General features: G+C 51.4%; 1 protein-coding gene across 2 annotated transcripts in view; it reads left to right on the top strand.

Moving 5' to 3' along the window:
- Positions 1-247: 247 nt before the first annotated feature.
- The window catches only part of ZNF592 (zinc finger protein 592), a 44957-nt gene continuing 18471 nt past the window's right edge, over positions 248-26733 (top strand). Inside the window, exons 1-2 of one of the 2 annotated variants that reach the window (XM_038750011.1) lie at positions 267-280; positions 2945-3008. The gene's annotated coding sequence lies outside the window, so the exon portion shown is untranslated. Of the gene's footprint in view, positions 281-2944; positions 3009-26733 lie in introns of both variants that reach the window. The other variant, XM_038750012.1, reaches the window with a different exon arrangement.

The raw sequence follows: 26733 nt of genomic DNA, 5'->3' as shown, positions 1-26733 counted from the left end.
GTTGCCAACTTGTACCTCCCAAGCGCTTAGTCCAGTGCTCTGCACACAGTGAGCGCTCAATAAATACGATGGATGGACGGATGGACGGACGGGGGAGGGGGAGAGGGAGGGGAGGGCGTTCGGGTCCCCGGTCCCCGGGCCCCGCCCCGGTCTCCGCAGCCCCGCCCGCCGCCGCCGCCGCCGTCGCCATGTTGGGGCTCCCGCCGCCGCCGCCGCCCCCGGGCCCCCGGCACACCCGGCCCGGACCCCCGACCACCGGACCCCCCGACGCCCGGACCCGGTGAGTGCCGGGCGCGCCGCCCCGGGACCCCCGGGCCCACACCCTGACCTCTGACCTCTGACCCCCAGCCCCACCGAGACACCCCCCGCACCCCGGTGCCCGACCCTCCTGGGGGGCGGGAGGACAGGCAGGCCCCCGGTGTCCGCCCCCCGGACACGGACGGACAGACAGGAGGATCCACAGGCCTCTCCGCCCCTCCTGGGGGGCAGACGGACAGGCAGATCCCCGGTGTCCACCCCCCGGACATGCAGGCGGACATGCAGGCCTCTCCGCCCCTCCTGGGGGGCAGGAGGACAGGCAGACCCCCTGTGTCCGCCCCCCGGACACGGACGGACAGACAGGAGGATCCACAGGCCTCTCCACCCCTCCTGGGGGGCAAGTGGACAGACAGATCCCCGTTGCCCACCCCTCGGACACACAGGCGGACATGCAGGCCTCTCCGCCCCTCCTGGGGGGCAGGCGGACAGACAGACCACCGTTGTCCACTCCCCGGACACGGACGGACAGACAGGAGGATCCACAGGCCTCCCCGCCCCTCCTGGGGGGCAAGTGGACAGACAGATCCCCGTTGCCCACCCCTCGGACACACAGGCGGACATGCAGGCCTCTCTGCTCCTCCTGGGGGGCAGACGGATAGAGAGGTCCCTGTTGCCCACCCTCCAGACACGGACGGACAGACAGGGATGGACATGCAGGCCTCTCCGCCCCTCCTGGGAGGCAGGCGGACAGGCAGACCCCCGGTGTCCGCCCCCCGGACACGGACGGACAGACAGGCGGACCCACAGGCCTCTCCGCCCCTCCTGGGGGGCGGATGGACAGGCAGACCCCCTGTGTCCGCCCCCCCGGACACGGACGGACAGACAGGCGGACCCACAGCCCTCTCCGCCCCTCCTGGGGGGCAAGTGGACGGACAGATCCCTGTTGCCCACCCCTCGGACACACAGGCAGACATGCAGGCCTCTCCAGCCCTCCTGGGGGGGCAGGCGGACAGGCAGACCCCCGGTGTCCGCCCCCCCGGACACAGACGGACGGACAGGCGGATCCACAGGCCTCTCCGCCCCTCCTGGGGGGCAAGCGGCCAGACAGATCCCCGGTGTCCACCCCTCAGACACAGCCGGACAGATGGGCGGACGTGCAGGCCTCTCCGCTCCTCCTGGGGGACAGACAGATAGATCCCTGTTGCCCACCCACCAGACATGGACGAACAGACAGGCGGACATGCAGGTCTCTCCGCCCCTCCTGGGGGGCAGACGGACAGGCAGACCCCCGTTGCCCACCCTTCGGACACGGCCGGACAGACAGGCGGACATGCAGGCCTCTCTGTCCCTCCTGGGGGGCAGACGGATAGAGAGACCCCTGTTGCCCACCCTCCAGACACGGACGGACGGACAGGGATGGACATGCAGGCCTCTCCGCTCCTCCTGGGGGGCAGACGGACAAGCAGACTCCCGGTGCCCACCCCCCGGACACGGACGGACACGAAGACCTCTCCGCTCCACCTGGGGGGCAGACGGACAGGCAGACCCCTGGTGCCCGTCCCCGGGGGACGGACAGACAGACAGACACGCCGCCTTCCCCACCCACAGGTAGATACAGACAGATGGACAGCTGCTGCCCGCCAATGGGAGGTAGGCCCTACGCCTAAGCGCCCTCATGGGAGACAGACAGGCCCTCCATCCTCCTGGCACCCAGGGACCGGCACATGACAGACCCTCCTAGATGCCAACCCCCGCCCAAGCTGCCCGCTCCATCTTCTCTTGCCCCTGCGGCCTTCCTCCATGCCCCTGGGGGAACCGTGGGGTGGGCACACCGGGGCTTCAGCCCAGGGCACGTTGGACCCCCAGGGCATGGGAGCGTCCACCCCCTGGACCCTCCCATTAGGCTGAGCAGGGATGGGGGGCGAGGGTCTGAGCCAGTGTGGCAAGACCTTAGGAGGAGGAGGAGGTGGCGGTGGGCAGGGCACGACTCCACGGGAGGGAGTGGCCCGTGCCCACCTTGGGAGAGAGGAGATAACCTGCGCTAGTAGGGTGGGATCTGGTAAGTTTGGCCTAACCCTGGATCCTCCATGGGAGGACCCCGGGACAGATGAGGCCTTCTTGGGAGGCTGGACGGTGCCAACGTGCCCCGGGATGGCGACGGCTCTTGCCCCCGGCCCACCCTCCGCCACTGACCTCCAGGCTCCCCGCACCCCTTGGCACCGACAGCTCAGCTACGGGTGGTTTCTTCCTTTGGGACCAACTTAGGCTGTGAACCCTTGTGGGATAGGGATTGTGCCTAACCTGATTATCTTGTAACTACCCCACCGCTTAGTACGGTATTCATCCCATAGTATGCGCCTAACAAGTAATAATAATAATAATAATGGCATTTATTAAGCGCTTACTATGTGCAAAGCACCGTTCTAAGCGCTGGGGAGGTTACAAGGGGATCAGGTTGTCCCACGTGGGGCTCACAGTCTTAACCCCCATTTTGCAGGTGAGGTAACTGAGGCCCAGAGAAGGGAAGTGACTTGCCCAAAGTCACACAGCTGACAAGTGGCGGAGCCGGGATTTGAACCCATGAGCTCTGATTCCAAAGCCCGGGCTCTTTCCAGTGAGCCACGCTGCTTTCCCAAGTACTGTTATTATTACCGTTATTGATGTTATTATTTTCTTTTCCCTCTAGCACCGCGACCAGCCGGGGAGGGGAGCCGGGTGGAGGAGAAGCTGAGTCACCCGCCCCCTTTATGGTACTTGTTAAGCACTTACTACGTGCCAAGCACTGTGATAAACGCTGGGATAGGTACGAGATGCAGGTGGGACACGGACCGTGTCCCCCGGGGGGTTCATTCATTCAATCGTATTTATTGAGCGCTTACTGTGTGCAGAGCACTGTACTAAGCGCTTGGAAAGTACAAGTTGGCAACATATACAGATGGTCCCAACCCAACAGTGGGCTCACAGTCTAGAAGAAGACTAGACATTCATTCATTCATTCAATCAAATTTATTGAGCGCTTACTGTGTGCAGAATACCGTATTAAGTGCTCAGGAAGTACAAGTTGGCAACATATATTCATTCATTCATTCAATCGTATTTATTGAGCGCCTACTGTGTGCAGAGCACTGTATTAAGCGCTTGGTAAGTACAAGTTGGCAACATAAAGAGACGGTCCCGACCCAACAGTGGGCTCACAGTCTAGAAGAAGACTAGACATTCATTCATTCATTCAATCGTATTTATTGAGCGCTTACTGTGTGCAGAGCACTGTATTAAGTGCTTGGGAAGTACAAGTTGGCAACATATATTGGGTTCTGGAGCCTAAGCTGTTGGGAGGAAGATTTAATCCCCGTTTTTCAAAAAACGTAACTGAGGCGCAGGTCCGGGGTCACGTGGCAGAGCTGGGATTAGAACCCAGATCCCCCGACTTGGGCTTGGGCTCTCTTGCCATTTCAGTTGGGTGATGAAGCAGCGTGGCTCAGTGGAAAGAGCCCAGGCAGTGGAGTCAGAGGTCATCGGTTCAAATCCCGGCTCCGCCACTTGTCAGCTGTGTGACTTTGGGCAAGTCACTTCACTTCTCTGGGCCTCAGTGACCTCATCTGGAAAATGGGGGTTAAGACTGAGCCCTCCGAGGGACAACCTGATCACATTGTAAACTCCCCAGTGCTTAGAACAGTGCTTTGCACATTGTAAGCGCTTATTAAATTCTATTATTATTATTATTATTATTACTACCTGCCTTGGCTGGTCATTCCCCTGACCTGGCCACTTCATCTTCCCCTGCAAGCTTGCTGTGGGCATTCATTCATTCATTCAATCGTATTTATTCATTCAATCGTATTTATTGAGCGCTTACTGTGTGCAGAGCACTGTATTAAGCTCTTGGGAAGTACAAGTTGGCAACATATAGAGACGATCCCTACCCAACAGTGGGCTTACAGTCTAGAAGGGGGAGACAAACAAGAAGATAAAACATATTAACAAAATAAAATAAATAGAATAAATATTGGGGGGTGGTCTCTGTGCTGGGCAGCACCTGGGAGTTAGGGCACCTTTCGGGGTGACCAGGCGGAGGGAGATGGTTTTGGGGGAAAACTGAGGCCCACAGGTGTGGGGGCCCAAGAACTACTGGGCCTTGGGGAGTTCAATTTTCAGCTAGGCCAGGGGCTGGGCTTGGGGAAGCTGAGGATGGGTGTTGGAGGACATAGGGGTTGTGGGGACGTCCAGAATTTTGGAAAGTGGCCGGGACTGGCAGGAGGATGGCACGATTTGGGCAGACGGTTTTGACCCAGAGGTTCCTGCGGGTCTGAGTGGCGTTGGGGTGGGAGGGGAGGTTTGCGCTTTTGACAGGAGGGAGGGGTTTGGAATCGCTGCCTTGGCATCGGCTGGGCACCCTCTGTAACTCGGGGCCTGGGTGGGCTGTGGCAGAGGGGCCGGCTGGGGCTGAGCTGCTGGGCGCCCGCGGATTTGGGGATCCGGAGGCTGGGGCCGGCTGCCAGAGCTGGCGGGCGAGGTGTGGCGGGGTGGGAGCTCGACGCGGACCGTCCGGTGGCGTTGTTTGGTCCGCAGCGGTGCCGATCTGGCAGGAGGGGGGCCCAGCCCAAATCCCGGCCGCCTGGTAGGAGAAACGGGTCTCGTCGTTGAGCGGGCGAAGCGGAACCGGGGCCGAGACCTTACGGCGGCCGCGGGGTTCGGCATCTCGGCCGCCGCCGGACAGTCCCTTTAAGGGGCAGGCGGACAGAGGTTCCAAGTTCAAACCGGGGTTTAAAGTCCAAACCCCGGGTTGCACAGACTCGGAAGTTTCCCGGGATGAATCGCTGCCCGGGAGAGGGAGAGTCGGGCACCCTGGACCTGAAGTGGGGGTGGTGGTCTGTCCTTCGTCCGCTGCCCCTCCCAGTCTTCTCTTTGGCCTGTGGGACCCTCTCGTCCCCTGCTTTCGGCGTCAGGCCTCCTCCAGGGCGCCGGGAAGCCCACCGGGGCTGCCCAGGCTAGGGGCAGGCAGAGGGAGGGCACCGCTCGTCGCCCTTGGATATGCACCCACCCCCAGGTTTCAGGACTGGGAACTGTGCTCTTCTCCCCAGAGCCCCCAAAGTCTGCCTTTTCCTTTCCCAAGTTTGGTTGGGTGGTGGAGCGGGGCCGCTCCAGAGCCCAGGCCATTTATTATTATTATTAATAATAATAATAATAATAATGATGGCATTTATTAAGTGCTTACTATGTGCAAAGCACCGTTCTAAGCGCTGGGGAGGTTACAAGGTGATCAGGCTGTCCCACGTGGGGCTCCCAGTCTTAATCCTCATTTTCCAGATGAGGTAACTGAGGCCCAGAGAAGTGAAGTGACTTGCCCGAAGTCACCCAGCTGACAAGTGGCGGAGCCGGGATTGGCACCCATGACCTCTGACTCCAAAGCCCAGGCTCTTTCCACCGACGCTGCTTCTCTATGAAGCATTTGTCTCTACCTTGGGCAAGTCGCTTCACTGCTCTGGGCCTCGGTCACCTCACCTGTAAAATGGGGATCGAGGCTGTGATGAGCCCCACTTGGGACAGGGACTGTGTCCAACCCGATTTGCTTGTATCCAGCCCAGCGCTTAATACAGTGCCTGGCACAGAGTAAGCGCTTCGCAAATACCACAGTTATTTTTATGGGCCCTGGGCTTCGGATGTGACATTTCCACGGCCGAGGGGCAGACCCGGCCTCGCCCGACGAGGGGTGAGCGGGACCCACTGGCCGGCCTTCCCCGCAGCCCAGTGTAGAGAAGCAGTGTGGCTCAGTGGAAAGAGCGCGGGCTTTGGAGTCAGAGGTCATGGGTTCTAATCCCGACTCCCCTTTCAAGACTGTGAACCCACTGTTGGGTAGGGACCGTCTCTATATGTTGCCAACTTGGACTTCCCAAGCGCTTAGTACAGTGCTCTGCACACAGTAAGCGCTCAGTAAATACGATTGAATAAATGAATGATTTATTTTACTTGTACATTTCTATTCTATTTATTTTATTTTGTTAATATGTTTTGTTTTGTTGTCTGTCTCCCCCTTCTAGACTGTGAGTCCACTGTTGGGTAGGGACCGTCTCTATATGTTGCCAATTTGGACTTCCCAAGTGCTTAGTCCAGTGCTCTGCACACAGTAAGCGCTCAATAAATACGATTGAATGAATGAATGACTCCCCCTTCTAGACTGTGAACCCACTGTTGGGTAGGGACCGTCTCTATATGTTGCCAACTTGTTCTTCCCAAGCGCTTAGTACAGTGCTCTTCACACAGTAAGCGCTCAATAAATACGATTGAATGAATGAATGAATGACTCCCACTTCTAGACTGTGAGCCCACTGTTGGGTAGGGACTGTCTCTATGTGTTGCCAACTTGGACTTCCCAAGTGCTTAGTACAGTGCTCTGCACCCAGTAAGCGCTCAATAAATACGATTGAATGAATGCGTGACTCCGCTGCTTGTCAGCTGTGTGACTTCGGACAAGTCGCTTCATTTCTCTGGGCCTCAGTTCCCCCATCTGGAAAATGGGGATTAAGACTGTGAGCTCCACGTGGGGCAACCTGATCACCTTGTATCCCCCCAGCGCTTAGAACAGTGCTTTGCACATAGTAAGTGCTTAACAAATACCATAATAATAATAATAATCACCTTGTATCCCCCCAGCGCTTAGAGCAGTAGGGACCGTCTCTCTATGTTGTCAACTTGTCCTTCCCAAGTGCTTAGTCCAGTGCTCTGCACACAGTAAGCGCTCAATAAATACGATTGAATGAATGAACAGTGCTTTGCATGTAGTAAGTGCTTAGCAAATGCCATTATTATTATTATTTTTATTATTCCCCGGGCCCCTGAGCTGTGGACGTGCCAGCTGTATCGTTGGCGAGGTCATTTCTGCGTTTAACAGATCTCTTCCCTGAGCACCACAGCTCCTCCTGGCACCGGGGAAATCTCCTCCTCTGAGGATGGGGAAGTGAGACGGGGCGGGGCAGGCCCGGACAGATGGGGACTGTCGCCTTTTCATTCATTTATTCATTCAGTCGGCTTTATTGAGCGCCTACTGTGCGCAGAGCACTGGACTAAGCGCTTGGGCAGTCCAAGTTGGCAACATCGAGAGACGGTCCCTACCCACCAGCGGGCTCGCAGTCTAGGAGGGGGAGACGGACAACGCAACAAAGCGGAGTTAGCGGTTTTCCTTTGCCGGAGGAGGCCCAGCCCGCGGGTGGGATGGGTGGGATGGGTTCAACGCCCCCGCCGGGCCTCACTCCGGGCCCCTTTCGGGGCGTGGGCCGAGCCCCGAAGACTCTGGTCTCCGGGGCGACTGGATGGTGGCCGAAGGAGGGGCCCAAAGTTGGGCGAAGCGGGAACCGGTCGAATGGATTCATTCATTCATTCAGTCGTATTTATTCATTCAGTCATATTTATTGAGCATTCACTGTGTGCAGAGCACTGGACTAAACGCTTGGGAAGTCCAAGTTGGCCACACCTAGAAACGTCCCTACCCAACAGCAAATGGATGATGCCAACCAATCATTCAATCAGTGGTAATAATAATCATTCATTCATTCAGTCATATCTATTGAGCGCCTACTGTGTGCAGAGCACTGGACTAAGCGCTTGGGAAGTCCGAGTTGGCCACACCCAGAGGCGGTCCCTACCCAACAGCAAATGGATGATACCAACCAATCAATCAGTGGTAATAATAATATTCATTCATTCATTCAGTCGTATCTATTGAGCGCTGACTGTGTGCAGAGCAGTGGACTAAGCGCTTGGGAAGTCCAAGTTGGCCACATCTAGAGACAGTCCGTACCCAACAGCGAATGGATGATACCAGCCAATCAATCAATCAGTGGTAATAATAATAATCATTCATTCATTCAATCGTATCTATGGAGCGCTTACTGTGTGCAGAGCACTGGACTAAGCGCTTGGGAAGTCCAAGTTGGCCACACCTAGAGACAGTCCGTACCCAACAGCGAATGGATGATACCAGCCAATCAATCAATCAGTGGTAATAATAATAATCATTCATTCATTCAATCGTATCTATGGAGCGCTTACTGTGTGCAGAGCACTGGACTAAGCGCTTGGGAAGTCCAAGTTGGCCACACCTAGAGACAGTCCGTACCCAACAGCGAATGGATGATACCAGCCAATCAATCAATCAGTGGTAATAATAATAATCATTCATTCATTCAATCGTATCTATGGAGCGCTTACTGTGTGCAGAGCACTGGACTAAGCGCTTGGGAAGTCCAAGTTGGCCACACCTAGAGGCGGTCCCTACCCAACAGCGAATGGCTGATACCAACCAATCAATCAATCAGTGGTAATAATAACAGTCATTCATTCAGTCAGTCATATCTATTGAGCGCTTACTGTGTGCAGAGCACTGGACTAAGCGCTTGGGAAGTCCAAGTTGGCCACACCTAGAGGCGGTCCCTACCCAACAGCGAATGGATGATACCAACCAATCAATCAGTCAGGGGTAATAATAATAATAATCATTCATTCAATCATATCTGTTGAGCGCTTACTGTGTGCAGAGCACTGGACTAAGCGCTTGGAAAGTCCAAGTTAGCAACATACAGAGACGGTCCCTACCCAACAGTGGGCTCACGGTCTAGAAGGGGGAGACAGAGAACAAAACAATCAGTCAATCAATCAATCAGTCGTATTTATTGAGCGCTTACTGTGTGCAGAGCACTGTACTAAGCGCTTGGGAAGTACAAGTTGGCAACATAAAACATATTAACAAAATAAAATGAATAGGATAAATATGTACAAATAAAATAGAGTAATAAATCCGTACAAACATATATACATCTATACAAGTGCTGTGGGGAAGGGAAGGAGGTAAGGCGAGGGGGATGGAGAGGGGGAGGAGGGGGATAATAATAATAATGATGGCATTTATTAAGCGCTTACTATGTTCAAAGCACTGTTCTAAGCGCTGGGGGGGTTACGAGGTGATCGGGTTGTCCCACCGGGGGCTCACAGCCTTAATCTCCATTTTACTGATGAGGTAACTGAGGCGCAGAGAAGTGAAGTGACTTGCCCAAAGTACTTATCAAACATTTCCTGTGTGCAGATGGCTGTACTGAGCGGTTAGGATGGTACAAGCTGAGAAGCAGCGTGGTTCAATGGAAAGAGCCTGGGCTTAGGAGTCAGCGGTCATGGGTTCGAATCCCAGCTCTGCCACATGCCTGCTGTGTGACCTTGGGCAAGTCACTTAACTTCTCTGAGCCTCAGTTCCCTCATCTGTAAAATGGGGATGAAGACTGTGAGCCCCCTGTGGGACAACCTGATCACCGTGTATTCCCCCCAGCGCTTAGAACAGTGCTTTGCACATAGTAAGCGCTTAACAAATGCCATTATTACATTACTTGTCAGCTGTGTGACTTGGGGCAAGTCACTTCACTTCTCTGTGCCTCAGTGACCTCATCTGGAAAATGGGGATTAAGACTGTGAGCCCCATGGGGGACAACCCGATTAGCTTGTATCTCCCCCAGCGCTTAGGACAGTGCTTGGCACATAGTAAGCGCTTAACAAATAATGATAATGTTGGTATTTGTAAGCGCTTAACAAATAATAATAATGTTGGTTGTGGTAAGCGCTTAACAAGTAATAATAATGTTGGTATTTGTTAAGCACTTACTATGTGCCAGGCGCTGTTCTAAGCGCTGGAAGAGATACAAGCTAATCAGGTTGTCCCCCGTGGGGCTCACAGCCTTAGTCCCCATTTTCCAGATGAGGTAACTGAGGCCCAGAGAAGTGAAGTGACTTGCCCAAAGTCACACAGCCGACAAGTGGCGGAGCCGGGATTAGAACCCACGACCTCTGGCTCCCAAGCCCGGGCTCTTTCCCCTGAGCCATGCTGCTTCAATATTATGCAAGTCACTTCTCTGGGCCTCAGTGACCTTAGGGAAGCAGCATTGCTCAGTGGAAAGAGCCCGGGCTTTGGAGTCAGAGGTCATGGGTTCAAATCCCGGCTCCGCCACTTGTCGGCCATGTGACTTTGGGCAAGTCACTTCACTTCTCTGGGCCTCAGTTACCTCATCTGGAAAATGGGGATTAAGACTGTGAGCCCCGCATGGGACAACCTGATCACCTTGTAAACTCCCCAGCGCTTACAACAGTCCTTTGCACATAGTAAGCGCTTAATAAATGTCATTATTATTTATCTGTAAAATGGGGATGAAGACTGTGAGCCCCGTGTGGGACAACCTGATCACCTTGTAAACTCCCCAGTGCTTAGAACAGGGCTTTGCACATAGTAAGCGCTTAATAAATGTCATTATTATTTATCTGTAAAATGGGGATGAAGACTGTGAGCCCCGCGTGGGACAACCTGATCACCTTGTAAACTCCCCAGCGCTTAGAACGGTCCTTGGCACATAGTAAGCGCTTAATAAATGTCATTATTATTTATCTGTAAAATGGGGATGAAGACTGTGAGCCCCCCGTGGGACAACCCGATCACCTTGTAACCTCCCCAGCGCTTAGAACGGTGCTTTGCACATAGTAAGCGCTTAATAAAATGCCATCATCATCATTATTATTATTATTACAAGACAAAAGAGTAGGTAGTTTTAGCCTACAAGAAGCTTACAGACTTGATAGGGAGACAGACTTTAAGATAAATTACTACATAAATGCTTCCTCTCCCCCTCGTCCCCCTCTCCATCCCCCCCCATCGTACCTCCTTCCCTTCCCCACAGCACCTGTATATATGTATATATGTTTGTACATATTTATTACTCTATTTATTTATTTATTTATTTATTTTACTTGTACATATCTATTCTATTTATTTTATTTTGTTGGTATGTTTGGTTTTGTTCTCTGTCTCCCCCTCTTTAGACTGTGAGCCCACTGGTGGGTAGGGACCGTCTCTATATGTTGCCAACTTGGACTTCCCAAGCGTTTAGTACAGTTCTCTGCACACAGTAAGCACTCAATAAATACGATTGATTGATTGATTGCAGGGCTGGGGGAAGGGTGACTATCAGAGTGCTTAAGGAGAATAGACCTAGGAGACAATTTGGATGCCTAGTTTCCTGCCCTCACGCGCCTCCACTCCAGCTGCTCCCACCAACTCCTCTTCCTCTCCCTCTCTTCCCCATCCCCTCTCCTCTTTCTCCTTTGTTCCTCCTCCTCCTCCTCCTCCAGCTTAAAGGGATCCACAACCTTCCTGTTCCCCCGTTCCCATCAGGGCGAGGACGTAGGAGACGCGATTCCCGCCTCGTTACGTGGCAGAAATGAAAATCGCACTGGCCTTGTGCTAAACGCTGCGCTTAGTCCGGTGCTGTGCCCACAGTAAGCGCTCGGTCAAAGCGATTCAGTGAATGAATGACCCTGGGATAGAGCAAAGAGAATCAGATAGTGGCAATAGTAATCGGGGTAGTAGAGAAATGGCGTGGCTCAGTGGAAAGAGCCCGGGCTTTGGAGTCAGAGGTCATGGGTTCAAATCCTGGCTCCACCAGTTATCAGCTGTGTGACTTTGGGCAAGTCACCCCAGTGCCTTGCACATAGTAAGTGCTTAATAAATGCCATTATTATTATTATTATTATTATTATTATTATTATTATTATTCTCCAGGCCTCAGTTACCTCATCTGGCAAGTCACTTCACTTCTCTGGGCCTCAGCTACCTCATCTGTAAAATGGGGATTAAGACCATGAGCCCCCCACGGGACCACCGGATCACCTTATAACCTCCCCAGCACGTGCTTTGCACATAGTAAGCGCTTAATAAAATGCCGTCATCGTTATTATTATTACGAGACAAAAGAGTAGGTACTTTTAGCACAAAGAAGGTAAGTGACTTGCTTAAGGTCACACAGCTGATGAGTGGCGGCAACGGGTTTAGAACCCGGGTCCTTCTGACACCTAGGCCCGTGCTCCAACCGCTATGTATTGGGTGCTTACTGTGAGTAGAGCCACCGTTGAAAATGGTTGAGTTGGTATATGGGATCCCTGCCCTCAAGGAACTTACAATTTAGCTGGGGAGGCAGATATTAAAAGAAGTTACAGAAGAGGTCTCCTGGGTGACCTTGGGCAAGTGACTTCACTTCTCTATGTCTCAGTTTCCTCATCTGGAAAATGGGGATTAAGACTGTGAGCCCCCCCTGGGACAACCTGATCACCTTGTTACCTGCCCAGTGCTTAGAACAGTGGCTTTGCACATAGTAAGTGCTTAATAAAAGCCATCATTCTTCTTCTTCTTATTATTATTATATGTAAAGTGGAATGCCTGTTCTCCCTCCCTTGTAGACTTTGAGTCCTGTGTAGGCCAGGGACTGTGTCCAACCCGATTATCTTGTATGTATACCAGTGCTTAGTGCAGTCATTCATTCATGCATTCCTATTTATTGAGCGCTTACTGTGTGCAGAGCACTGTACTGAGCGCTTGGGAAGTCCGAGTTGGCAACATCTAGAGGCGGTCCCTACCCAACAGTGGGCTCACAGTCTAGAAGGGGGAGACAGAGAACAAAACCAAACATATTGACAAAATAAAATAAATAGAATAAATCTGCACAAGTAAAACAGAGTAATAAATCCGTACAAATGTATGTACATATATACAGGTGCTGTGGGGAGGGGAAGGAGGTAAGGTGGGAGAGGGGGAGGAAGAGGAGAGGAAGGAGGGGGCTGAGTGTGGGAAGGCCTCCTGGAGGAGGTGAGCTCTCAGTAGGGCTTTGAAGGGAGGAAGAGAGCTAGTTTGGCGGGTGGGCAGAGGGAGGGCATTCTGGGCCGGGGGATGACGTGGGCCGGGGGTCGATGGCGGGACGGGCGAGAACGAGGCCCGGGGAGGAGATTAGTGGCAGAGGAGCGGAGGGTGCGGGCTGGGCTGGAGAAAGAGAGAAGGGAGGTGAGGTAGGAGGGGGCAAGGGGATGGACAGCCTTGAAGCCCAGGGTGAGGAGCAGAAATCAATCAATCAATCAATCAATCGTATTTATTGAGTGCTTACTGTGTGCAGAGCACTGGACTGAGCGCTTGGGAAGTCCAAGTTGGCAACATATAGAGACGGTCCCTACCCAACAGTGGGCTCACAGTCTAGAAGAAATGCCGCAGTTATTACTGCCCTGAGGCCCCTGGGCAGGAGTGGCTCTCTGATGACCTAGAATCAATCAATCGTATTTATTGAGCGCTTACTGTGTGCAGAGCACTGGACTAAGCGCTTGGGAAGTCCAAGTTGGCAACATCTAGAGACAGTCCCTACCCAACAGTGGGCTCACAGTCTAAAAGGGGGAGACAGAGAACAAAAGCAAACATACTAATAGAGCACAGACCTGGGTGTCAGAGGGAGCTGAGTTCTAATCCTGGCTCTGCCACTTGCCCGCTGGGAGACCTTGGCCTAGTCGCTTCATTTCTCTGGGCCTCAGTTTCCTGCAAAACGGGGATTCAAAACCTCTTCTCCCGCCCATTTAGACTGTGAATCCCATGTGGAAAAGGGACTATGGTCCAACCTGATGGACTTGTATTTACCCCCAGCACCGACAGAAGTATTTGATACGTAATAAGCGCTTAAAGACCATAAAATAAAATAAAATAAGTGACACGGGTGGGGCAAGCAGGCTGCCCGGGAGCTGTGGAGGCACGTGGCCATGGGTGAGGGCGAGAGAGAGAGAGACTTCACTCATCATCATCATCATCAATCGTATTTATTGAGCGCTTACTATGTGCAGAGCACTGTACTAAGCGCTTGGGAAGTACAAATTGGCAACATATAGAGACAGTCCCTACCCAACAGTGGGCTCACAGGCTAAAAGGGGGAGACAGAGAACAAAACCAAACATACTAACAAAATAAGATAAATAGAATAGATATGTACAAGTAAAATAAATAAATAAATAAATAAATAGGGTAATAAATATGTACAAACATATATACAGGTGCTGTGGGGAAGGGAAGGAGATAAGATGTGGGGGATGGAGAGGGGGACGAGGGGGAGAGGAAGGAAGGGGCTCAGTCTGGGAAGGCCTCCTGGAGGAGGTGAGCTCTCAGCAGGGCCTTGAAGGGAGGAAGAGAGCTAGCTTGGCGGATGGGCAGAGGGATTGGGGGCATTCCAGGCCCGGGGGAGGACGTGGGCCGGGGGTCGATGGCGGGACAGGCGAGAGCGAGGTACGGTGAGGAGATCAGCGGCGGAGGAGCGGAGGGTGCGGGCTGGGCTGGAGAAGGAAAGAAGGGAGGTGAGGTAGGAGGGGGCGAGGGGATGGACAGCCTGGAAGCCCAGGGTGAGGAGTTTCTGCCTGATTCACAGGCAGGGACAAGTCCTCCCTGCCAGGAGCTGCTCAGCCCCCGGGGCTGGCCGTGCGAGGCGTGGGCCACCCCTCAGGACGCCCTGCTTCCCTCTCTGGGCACTTCCTCTGGCCAGCGGGCCCCATCCTCTCTTTTCCAGCGGAGCCGGGCGGCCTGGGATCCCTCCCGCTCTTTGCCCAGCCGACAGCACCCTAGGCACGGCAGGGATGGGGCGGCGGGGCCGGGGGGGAGGTGTGCCAAGCTCGCTCTCTTCCTCCCTTCAAGTCCCTACTGAGAGCTCACCTCCTCCAGGAGGCCTTCCCACACTGAGTCCCTTCCTTCCTCTCCCCCTCGTCCCCCTCTCCATCCCCCTCATCTTACCTCCTTCCCTTCCTCACAGCACCTGTATATGTTTGTACATATTTATTACTCTATTTTACTTGTACATATCTGTTCTATTTATTTTATTTTGTTAGTATCATCATCAGTCGTATTTTTTGAGCGCTTACTGTGTGCAGAGCACTGTACTAAGCGCTTGGGAAGTACAAATTGGCAACATAGAGAGACAGTCCCTACCCAACAGTGGGCTCACAGTCTAAAATGGGCTCACAGTCTAAAAGACTGTTAGTATAATAATGATGGCATTTATTTTTATGTTTATCATACTGTATTATGTTAGTATGTTTAGTTTCGTTCTCTGTCTCCCCCTTCTAGACTGTGAGCCCGCTGTTGGGTAGTGACCGTCTCTATCTGTTGCCAACTTGGACTTCCCAAGCGCTTAGTCCAGTGCTCTGCACACAGTAAGCGCTCAATAAGTACGACTGATTGATTGATTGCCCCGCCAGGCCGCACAACGGCGAGCAACCAGGACAGGATGCCCTGCCGCCCGTCCTCCCAGCCCCTCGGCCGGTTGGGGGCTGCCGGGGGCCTAGCCGGGCTGTGGACTCTGAGTGCGAGGGGCCTGGCGAAAGCCCAGAAAATCCGCAAGCCCTTAGAAATCTTAGTGGTGTGATGCCCCGGAATAATAGCCCAATTATTCCCAATTAGGACTCTTAATTATCCGCCTCTTAAGCCCTCCTGGCCCTACGCTCTGCCTCCAGATGATCCGCTGCTCCGCTCCTCCGCCTCTTCCTCCGCTTCCCCAGTGCCGGCTCCCGCAGTCGCTCATCCCTGGGGGCTGGCTCTGTTTGGGCCACCCCAAAATTTGCCACCTTGTTCCCGCCACCCGCCCTACACCCCTCAGGGCGGGCCGGGGTCTACAGGTAGCTTGCAGAAGCGGCATCTCGGAAACAGACGCGGTTCAAGCCTTGGTTATCATTTTCGGACTCCAAGTTTTATCATCATCATCATCAATCGTATTTATTGAGCGCTTACTATGTGCAGAGCACTGTACTAAGCACTTGGGAAGTACAAATTGGCAACATATAGAGACAGTCCCTGCCCAACAGTGGGCTCACAGTCTAAAAGGGGGAGACAGAGAACAAAACCAAACATACTGACAAAATAAAATAAATCATCATCAATCATCATCAATCGTATTTATTGAGAGCTTACTATGTGCAGAGCACTGTACTAAGCGCTTGGGAAGTACAAATTGGCAACATATAGAGACAGTCCCCACCCAACAGTGGGCTCACAGTCTAAAAGGGGGAGACAGAACAAAACCAAACATACTGACAAAATAAAATAAATCATCATCATCATCATCATCAATCGTATTTATTGAGCGCTTACTATGTGCAGAGCACTGTACTAAGCGCTTGGGAAGTACAAATTGGCAACATATAGAGACAGTCCCCACCCAACAGTGGGCTTACCGTCTAAAAGGGGGAGACAGAGAACAAAACCAAACCTACTGACAAAATAAAATAAATAGAATAGATACGTACAAATAAAATAAATAAATAAATAAATAAATAGAGTAATAAATATGTACAAACATATATCCATATATACAGGTGCTGTGGGGAAGGGAAGGAGGTAAGATGGGGAGGATGGAGAGGGGGATGAGGGGGAGAGGAAGGAAGGGGCTCAGTCTGGGAAGGCCTCCTGGAGGAGGTGAGCTCTCAGCAGGGCCTTGAAGGGAGGAAGAGAGCTAGCTTGGCGGATGGGCAGAGGGATTGGGGGCATTCCAGGCCCGGGGGAGGACGTGGGCCGATGGCGGGACAGGTGAGGACGAGGTACCGTGAGGAGAGTAGCGGCAGAGGAGCGGAGGGTGCGGGCTGGGCTGGAGAAGGACAGAAGGGAGGTGAGGTAGGAGGAGGCGAGGCGATGGACAGCCTGGAAGCCCAGGGTGAGGAGTTTCTGCCTGATGCGCAGATTGATTGGTAGCCACTGGAGATTTTTGAGGAGGGGAGTAACATGCCCAGAGCGTTTCTGGACAAAGATAATCCGGGCAGCAGCATGAAGTATGGATTGAAGTGGAGAGAGACACGAGGATGGGAGATCAGAGAGAAGGCTGGTGCAGTAGTCCAGACGGGATAGGATGAGAGCTTGAATGAGCAGGGGAGCGGTTTGGATGGAGAGGAAAGGGCGGATCTTGGCGATGTTGCGGAGCTGAGACCGGCAGGTTTTGGTGACGGCTTGGATTTGAGGGGTGAACGGGAGAGCGGAGTCGAGGATGACACCAAGGTTGCGGGCTTGTGAGACGGGAAGGGTGGTAGTGCCGTCAACAGAGATGGGAAAGTCAGGGAGAGGACAAGGTTTGGGAGGGAAGACAAGGAGTCCCACGGGGGGCTCACTGTCTTCATCCCCATTTTACAGGTGAGGGAACTGAGGCCCAGAGAAGTTAAGTGACTCGCCCAAAGTCACCCAGCTGACAAGTGGCGGAGCCGGGATTTGACCCCACAACCTCTTGACTCCAAAGCCCGTGCTCTTTCCACTGAGCCACGCTGCTTCTCTGACTTTTAGACTGTGAGCCCACTGTTGGGTAGGGACTGTCTCTATATGTTGCTAACTTGGACTTCCCAAGCGCTTAGTACAGTGCTCTGCACATAGTAAGCGCTCAATAAATACGATTGATTGATTGTTCTAAGCGCTGGGGGGATGCAAGGTAATCAGGTTGTCCCACGGGGGGCTCACAGTCTTAATCCCCATTTTCCAGATGAGGTAACTGAGGCCCAGAGAAGTGAAGTGACTTGCCCAAAGTCACCCAGCTGACGATTGGCAGAGGTGGGATTTGAACCCATGGCCTCTGACTCCAAAGCCCGGGCTCTATCCGCTGAGCCACGCTGCTTCCCACGCTTTCGTAGAAAGCGGCGTGGCCTATCAGTCGTCAGTCGGTCGTATTTATTGAGGGATTACTATGCGCAGAGCACTGTGCTGAGCGCTTGGGTGAGTACAACAGAATTTGTGGACACATTCCCTGCCCATGACAAGCTTACAAGTCCAGAGTCAAGAAATAGACGTTAATATGAATAAACAAAAGAGCCTGGACCTCGGAGTCTGACGACCTGGGTTCCGTTTCCGGCTCTGCCGGGGGCTTGCTGTGTGACCTTGGACAAGTGACTTCCTGGTACCAAGCGCTTAGTACAGTGCTCTGCACACAGTAAGCGCTCAATAAATACGATTGATTGATTGATTGGTACCCCAACTTCCCCATCTGTGAATTGGGGATTCAGGACCTGTCCTCCCTCCTCCTCCGATCGGGAGCCGCATGTAGGCCGGGGATTGTGTCCAACCTGGATATCTTGTGTCTACTCCAATCAATCAATCAATCAACCGTATTTATTGAGCGCTTACTGTGTGCAGAGCACTGTACTAAGCGCTTGGGAAGTCCAAGTTGACAACATATAGAGACGGTCCCTACCCAACAGTGGGACCCCAGTGCTTAGTTCAATGCTTGGCACTTGAGCAGTCCCATCAACGTCACTTATGGGCCCTACTCAACATCCAACACCTGTATATATGTATATATTTTTGTACATATTTATTACTCTATTTATCCTGTACATATCTATTCTATTTTATTTTGTTAGTATGTTTGGTTTTGCTCTCTGTCTCCCCATTTTAGACTGTGAGCCCGCTGTTGGGTAGGGACTGTCTCTATATGTTGCCAACTTGGACTTCCCAAGCGCTTAGTACGGTGCTGTGCACACAGTAAGCGCTCAATAAATACGATTGATTGATCGATTGATCCAAAGGTCCACAAAATCGGGGATCCAGGACAGTCCCCCGGCCTGGAACCTATGCTCACCTCACCGCAGCTACGCCGGGTGGGATATGTGAGAAGGGTGGGTGGCGGCAGGAGGTCCGGACAGCTGCGGAGCGGAGAGGCGAAACGGGAAAACCGGAGGCCGGGGGGCAGGGGGAAGGCTTTAAGGACAAGGACGGACCGATGCCGCGGCCCTGCGGAAAACTGGGAATTCTGTCGCCCGGGAAAGATCATCATCATCATCAATCGTATTTATTGAGCGCTTACTGTGTGCAGAGCACTGTACTAAGCGCTTGAAGATCAGCCTGGCGCGCTGCCCCCCGGGGCGGGATCGGCCGTTTGAGCCGAAGCTCTGATAGTCCCGGGAAACCAGGAGGCCAGGGGGAACCCAGCACGGGAACGACAAACTGGACGGTCCCACCACACGAGTCACCCAGGGGTGTCGTCTAAGAGGCAACTTGGCGCCTGTGTGGCCCATTCGTGGCTCAGTGGAAAGAGCCCGGGCTTTGGAGTCAGAGATCGTGGGTTCGAATCCCGGCTCTGCCAACAGTCAGCTGGGTGACTTTGGGCCAGCCACTTCACTTCTCTGGGCCTCAGTTCCCTCATCTGTGAAATGGGGATTAAAACTGTGAGCCCCCTGTGGGACAACTTGATCACCTTGTAACCTCCCCCAGCGCTTAGAACAGTGCTTTGCACATAGTAAGCGCTTAACAAATGCCATCATCATCATCATCATCATCGTTCCAAACCCTGTGTACGCAAACTAAGGAGTAATGATGGACTGGTTGATTGATAGGAGCCAGACCTCGGCCATTCTGCCAGGCCCAGGGTACCCAGTGCTTAGAACGGTGCTCTGCACATAGTAAGCGCTTAATAAATGCCATTATTATTATAATAAAAATAATAATTATTATAAAATTATTTTAAATAATATACAATAATTATTATTATTATAAATAATAATATGTAGTAATAATAATGATGACATTTATTAAGCACGTACTATGTTAATGCTATTATTATAATAATGCTACTATTATAATAATGCCACTATTATCATAAATATAATAATTATTATAAAATTATTATAAATAATACATAATTATTATTATAAATACTAATATTTAATAATAATAATAATATTTATTAAGCGCTTACTATGTGCAGAGCACCGTTCTAAGCGCTGGGGAGGTCGCAAGGTGGTCAGTTTGTCCCACGGGGGGCTCACAGTCTTCATCCCCATTTTACAGATGAGGTAACTGAGGCCCAGAGAAGTGAAGTGACTTGCCCAAAGTCACTCAGCCGACAAGTGGGGGAGCTGGAATTTGAACCCAGGACCTCTGACTCCAAAGCCCGGGCTCTTTCCACTGAGCCACGCTGCTTCTCTATTATTACCTGAATCTGCCTAGATTGGCCGCCCAAGCAACCGGGAAGCTGTTTCACTTTAATGGCATCCGTTAATGATAATAATGATGGCATTTGTTAAGCGCTTACTATGTGCAAAGCACTGTTCTAAGCGCTGGGGAGGTTACAAGAGAAGCAGCGTGGCTCATTGGAAAGAGCACGGGCTTTGGAGTCAGAGGTTGTGGGTTCAAATCCCGGCTCTGCCAATTGTCAGCTGTGTGACTTTGGGCAAGCCACTTCACTTCTCTGGGCCTCAGTTACCTCATCTGGAAAATGGGGATTAAGACTGTGAGCCCTGCTTGGGACAACCTGATTACCCCAGCACCTAGAACAGTGCTTGGCACATAGTAAGTGCTTAACAAATGCCATTATTATTATTATTATTACAAGGCGATCTGCTTGTCCCATGGGGGGCTCACAGTCTTAATTCCCATTTTCCAGATGAGGTAACTGAGGCACAGAGAAGTGAAGTGACTTGCCCAAGGTCACACAGCTGACAGTTGGCGGAGCCGGGGTTTGAGCCCACGATCTCTGACTCCAAAGCCTGGGCTCTTCCCACTGAGCCATTAAGTGCTTAATATGTGCCAGGCACTGTATTAAGCGCCGGGGTACATACAAGCTAATCCGGTTGGACGCAGTCCGTGTCCCAAGTGGGGCTCACGGCTTTAATCCCCATTTTACAGATGAGGTAACCGAAGGCCAGAGAAATGAAATGACGGGTCCAAAATCACACAGCAGTCAAGTAGCGGAGGCAGGATTAGAACCCAGGTCCTTTGACTTCCAAGCTCGGTCCATTAAGCCACGCTGCTCCCTCACCGTCGCTGCGGGTGTCATCGCGAGACCTTCTAGACTGTGAGCCCACTGTTGGGTAGGGACCGTCTCTATCTGTTGCCAACCTGTACTTCCCAAGCGCTTAGTACAGTGCTCTGCACACAGTAAGCGCTCAATAAATACGATTGATTGATTGATTGACCCTCAGGCACCTCTCTGGCCTGGACTTGTGGGTTCGCTGTGGACCGGAGCATTCCTCCTGGGGTGGCTGAGGTTCTGTCGGTTGGGATTTTGGGCGGCGAGCGGCCGCCTGACCCCCATATCCAGAAGATATTGAGAAGCAGCGTGGCTCAGTGGAAAGAACACGGGTTTGGGAGTCAGAGGTCATGGGTTCAAATCCCGGCTCCACCGTTTGTCAGCTGTGTGACTTTGGGCAAGTCACTCAACTTCTCGGGGCCTCAGTTCCCTCATCTGTAAAATGGGGATGAAGACTGTGAGCCCCCCGTGGGCCAACCTGATCACCCTGTAACCTCCCCAGCGCTTAGAACCGTGCTTGGCACATAGTAAGCGCTTAACAAATACCATCATTAGTATTATTATTATTCTCTGGGCCTCTGTTACCTCGTCTGTAAAATGGGGATGAAGACTGTGAGCCCCACGTGGGACAACCTGATCACCCTGTATCCTCCCCAGTGCTTAGAACAGTGCTTTGCACATAGTAAGCACTTACTAATCATTAGTATGATTATCATCATTAGTATCATCATCATGATAATGCCATCATTAGTATTATTACTATTATTCTCTGGGCCTCTGCTACCTCATCTGTAAAATGGGGATAAAGACTGTGAGCCCCCCGTGGGACAACCTGATCACATTCTATCCTCCCCAGCGCTTAGAACAGTGCTTTGCACATAGTAAGCGCTTAACAAATGCCATCATTACCATTATTATTATTCTCTGGGCCTCTGTTACCTCATCTGTAAAATGGGGATGAAGACTGTGAGCCTCACATGGGACAACCTGATCACCCTGTATCCTCTCCAGTGCTTAGAACAGTGCTTTGCGCAGAGTAAGCGCTTAACAAATGCCATCATTAGTATTATTATTATTCTTTGGGCCTCTGTTACCTCATCTGTAAAATGGGGATGAAGACTGTGAGCCCCACGTGGGACAACCTGATCACCCTGTATCCTCCCCAGCGCTTAGAACAGTGCTTTGCACATAGTAAGCGCTTAACAAATGCCATCATTATTATTATTATTATTATTGCTAGAGCAGTGCTTTGCAGATATTAAGCGCTTAACAAATACCATCATCGTTGTTATTATTATTATCGAGGCCCCGAGGCCGGGATGGGAGTCATCCAAGGGGTCTGCGTCCGAAGACTGGGGTTCATCATCAATCGTATTTATTGAGCGCTTACTGTGTGCAGAGCACTGTACTAAGCGCTTGGGAAGTACAAGTTGGCAACATATAGAGACGGTCCCTACCCAATAATGGGTTCCCGGCTCGGTCTCTGCAGCGAAGGGGCTGGGGAGCCGGACATCTAGCTGGGCCCAAGATGGGCCCCTATCACACTGTCACATTGCGTCTAACACCCACAGTGTCTTCTCACGCCCCACCCCGTGACCACACTCCCCATTGTGGCTGAGGAACACCACCAGTCATTCATTCATTCATTCATCCAATGGTATTTATTGAGCGCTCACTGTGTGCAGAGCACTGGACTAAGCGCTTTGGGAAGTCCAAGTTGGCAACATGTAGAGACGGTCCCTACCCAACAGCGGGCTCACGGTCTAGAAGGGGGAGACGGACAACAACACATATTCACAAAAGAAAATAAATAGAATAGTAAATATGTACAGGTAAAATAGAGTAATTTCAGGGCCTTCCTCGGGACCATTCATTCAATCGTATTTATTGAGTGCTTACTATGTGCAGAGCACTGTACTAAGCGCTTGGGAAGTACAAATTGGCAACATATAGAGATGGTTCCTACCCAACAGTGGGCTCACAGTCTAGACGGGGGAGACGGACAACAAAACAAAACATATTAACAGAGTAAAATAAATAGAGGAAATATGTACAAGTAAAATAAATAGAGTAATAAATCCGAATAAAGATATATACATATATACGGGTGCTGTGGGGAAGGGAAGGAGGTAAGGCGGGGGAGAGGAAGGAGGGGGCTCAGTCTGGGAAGGCCTCCTGGAGGAGGATAATTCAGCAACAAAAAGAGACCATCCCTACCCAACAGTGGGCTCACAGCCTAGAAGGGGGAGACGGAGAACGAAACAAACCATATTTACAGAATAAAATAAATAGAATAAATATGTACAAGTAAAATAAATAGAGTAATAAATACGTACAAACATATATACAGGTGCTGTGGGGAAGGGAAGGAGGTAAGGCGGGGGGATGGACAGGGGGAGGAGGGGTGAGCCCACTGTTGGGGAGGGACCGTCTCCACATGTTGCCAACTTGGACTTCCCAAGTGCTTAGTCCAGTGCTGTGCACACAGTAAGCGCTCAATAAATACGATTGATTGATGGATTGCTTAGGAACCTGCTAGTACCCCAAGTTACCACCCCAGATCAGCTGGCCGAGAGGCCTCGGGCACATCCCTCCACCCCACCCAGCCTGTCCCCCTGGTCAGCTGAGCCCGGCGATTCAGCACCTGATTGGTAGAGCCAGCTTGTCCTTCCCAAGCGCTTAGTCCAGTGCTCTGCACACAGTAAGCGCTCAATAAATACGATTGATTGATTGATTGAGCCGGGCCTCAGGTACCCGAGGAGGCGCGTTGGTCCGTGACGGGCCTTTGAAGCTCCCTTTTGGCCCACTCCCCCAGCCCCCTGGGCTCCTCTGCCTCTCATACCTCCCCTCCCTCGCTTCCTCTGCGCTTGGTCATCATCATCATCATCATCAATCGTATTTATTGAGCGCTTACTATGTGCAGAGCACTGGACTAAGCGCTTGGGAAGTACAAATTGGCAACACATAGAGACAGTCCCTACCCAACAGTGGGCTCACAGTCTAAAAGGGGGAGACAGAGAACAAAACCAAACATACCAACAAAATAGAATAAATAGGATAGATATGTACAAGTAAAATAAATAAATAGAGTAATAAATATGTACAACCATATATCCATCTATACAGGTGCTGTGGGGAAGGGAAGGAGGTAAGATGGGGGGGATGGAGAGGGGAACGAGGGGGAGAGGAAGGAAGGGGCTCAGTCTGGGAAGGCCTCCTGGAGGAGGTGAGCTCTCAGCAGGGCCTTGAAGGGAGGAAGAGAGCTAGGAGAGCTAGGAAGAGGTCACGTCTGCTCGCTTCTCCCTGCTCCCTTTGGTCCCTCTTTTGCCCTCCTGCCCCGCTCCCCTCAGTGGGTCCCGTGGCAAGACAGGCGAAATGCGAAGCAGCGTGGCTCAGTGGAAAGAGCCCGGGCTTTGGAGTCCGAGGTCATGGGTTCCAATCCCGGCCCCCCCCACTTGCCAGCTGTGTGACTTTGGGCAAGTCACTTCACTTCTCTGGGCCTCAGTTCCCTCATCTGGAAAATGGGGCTGAAGACTGTGAGCCCCCCGTGGGACAACCTGATCACCTTGGAACCTCCCCAGCGCTTAGAACAGTGCTTTGTACATAGCGCTTAATAAATGCCATTGTTATTATTATTCTCTGTGCCTCAGTTACCTCATCTGTAAAATGGGGGTGAAGACTGTGAGCCCCCCATGGGACAACCTGATCACCTTGGAACCTCCCCAGCACTTAGAACAGTGCTTTGTACATAGTAAGCGCTTAATAAATGCCATTATTATTATTATTATTCTCCATGCCTCAGTTACCTCATCTCTAAAATGGGGATGAAGACTGTGAGCCTCCCGTGGGACAACCTGATCACCTTGTAACCTCCCCAGCGCTTAGAACAGTGCTTTGTACATAGTAAGCGCTTAATAAATGCCATTATTATTATTATTCTCTGTGCCTCAGTTACCTCACCTGTAAAATGGAGATCGAGACTGTGAGCCCCGTGTGGACTGTGTTCAACCTGACTACCTTAATAATAATAATAATAATAATAATAATAATAGTGGTATTTGTTAAGTGCTTACTATATGCAAAGCACTGTTCTAAGCACTGGGGGCGGGGGCTACAAGGTGATCAGGTTGTCCCACTTGGGGCTCACAGTCTTAATCCCCATTTTACAGATGAGGTAACTGAGGCACAGAGAATTAAGTGGCTTGCCCAAGGTCACACAGCTGGCAAGTGGCGGAGCCGGGATTCGAACCCATGATCTCTGACTCCCAAGCCCTCGCTCTTTCCACTGAGCCATGCTGCTTCCCCCTCAGTGCTTAGAAGAGTGCTTGGCATATAGTAAATGCTTAATAAATACCATTATTATTATTATTATTATTAAGTGGATGGAGAGAGCTATGCTCTGAGCTCTGACTCAGTCGTAGTTACCGAGTTCTTACTGTGCGCAGAACACTGCAGTAATAATGATGAACCCAATAATAATGATTGGGTTCGAATCCCAGCTCCGCCAATTGTCAGCTGTGTGACTTTGGGCAAGTCCCTTAATCAATCAATCAATCGTATTTATTGAGCGCTTACTGTGTGCAGAGCACTGGACTAAGCGCTTGGGAAGTCCAAGTCGGCAACATATAGAGACGGTCCCTACCCAACAGTGGGCTCACAGTCTAGAAGGGGGAGATAGATAACAAAACCAAACATACTAACAAAATAAAATAAATAGAATAGATATGTACAAGTAAAATAAATAAATAAATAGAGTAATAAATATGTACAAACATATATCATCATCCATCGTATTTATTGAGCGCTTACTGTGTGCAGAGCACTGTACTAAGCGCTTGGGAAGTCCAAGTTGGCAACATATAGAGACGGTCCCTACCCAACAGCGGGCTCACAGTCTAGAAGGGGGAGGCAGACAACAAAACCAAACATACTAACAAAATAAAATAAATAGAATAGGTATGTACAAGTAAAATGAATAAATAAGTAGAGTAATAAATATGTACAAACATATATCATCATCCATCGTATTTATTGAGCGCTTACTGTGTGCAGAGCACTGTACTAAGCGCTTGGGAAGTCCAAGTTGGCAACATATAGAGACGGTCCCTACCCAACAGCGGGCTCACAGTCTAGAAGGGGGAGACAGAGAACAAAACCAAACATACTAACAAAATAAAATAAATGGAATAGATATGTACAAGTAAAATAAATAAATAAATAGAGTAATAAATATGTACAAACATATATACATCTATACAGGTGCTGAAGGGAAGGAGGTAAGATGGAGAGGGGGACGAGGGGCCTCAGTCACCTCATCTGTAAAATGGGGATGAAGACTGTGAGCCCGCTGTTGGGTAGGGACCGTCTCTATATTTGGCCAACTTGGACTTCCCAAGCGCTTAGTCCGGTGCTCTGCACACAGTAAGCGCTCAATAAATACGATTGAATGAATGAATGAGTAAGCGGCGGTGGGAAGTCAGAGTACCGGCCTGCCCTTCCAACTAGTACAGTGGTACTTAGTTAAGCAGCACGGCTCAGCGGAAAGAGCACCTGCTTTGGAGTCAGAGGTCATGGGTTCGAATCCCAGCTCCACCAGAAGTCTGCTGTGTGCCCTTGGGCAAGTCACTTAACTTCTCTGAGCCTCAGTTACCTCATCTGTAAAATGGGGATTAAGACTGTGAGCCCCCGTGGGACAGCCTGATCACCTTGTAACCTCCCCTGCGCTTAGAACAGTGCTTTGCACATAGTAAGCACTTAATAAATGCCATTATTATTATTATTATTACAGTGCTCTGCACACAGTAAGCGCTCAACGTCGGGACCGTCTCTGTTGCCTACTTGTACTTCCCAAGCGCTTAGTACAGCGCTCTGCACACAGTAA

Source organism: Tachyglossus aculeatus, chromosome 8, assembly GCF_015852505.1.
Source record: "Tachyglossus aculeatus isolate mTacAcu1 chromosome 8, mTacAcu1.pri, whole genome shotgun sequence".
NCBI classification, from domain to species: domain Eukaryota; kingdom Metazoa; phylum Chordata; class Mammalia; order Monotremata; family Tachyglossidae; genus Tachyglossus; species Tachyglossus aculeatus.
This window is presented reverse-complemented; position numbering and strand designations above follow the sequence as displayed.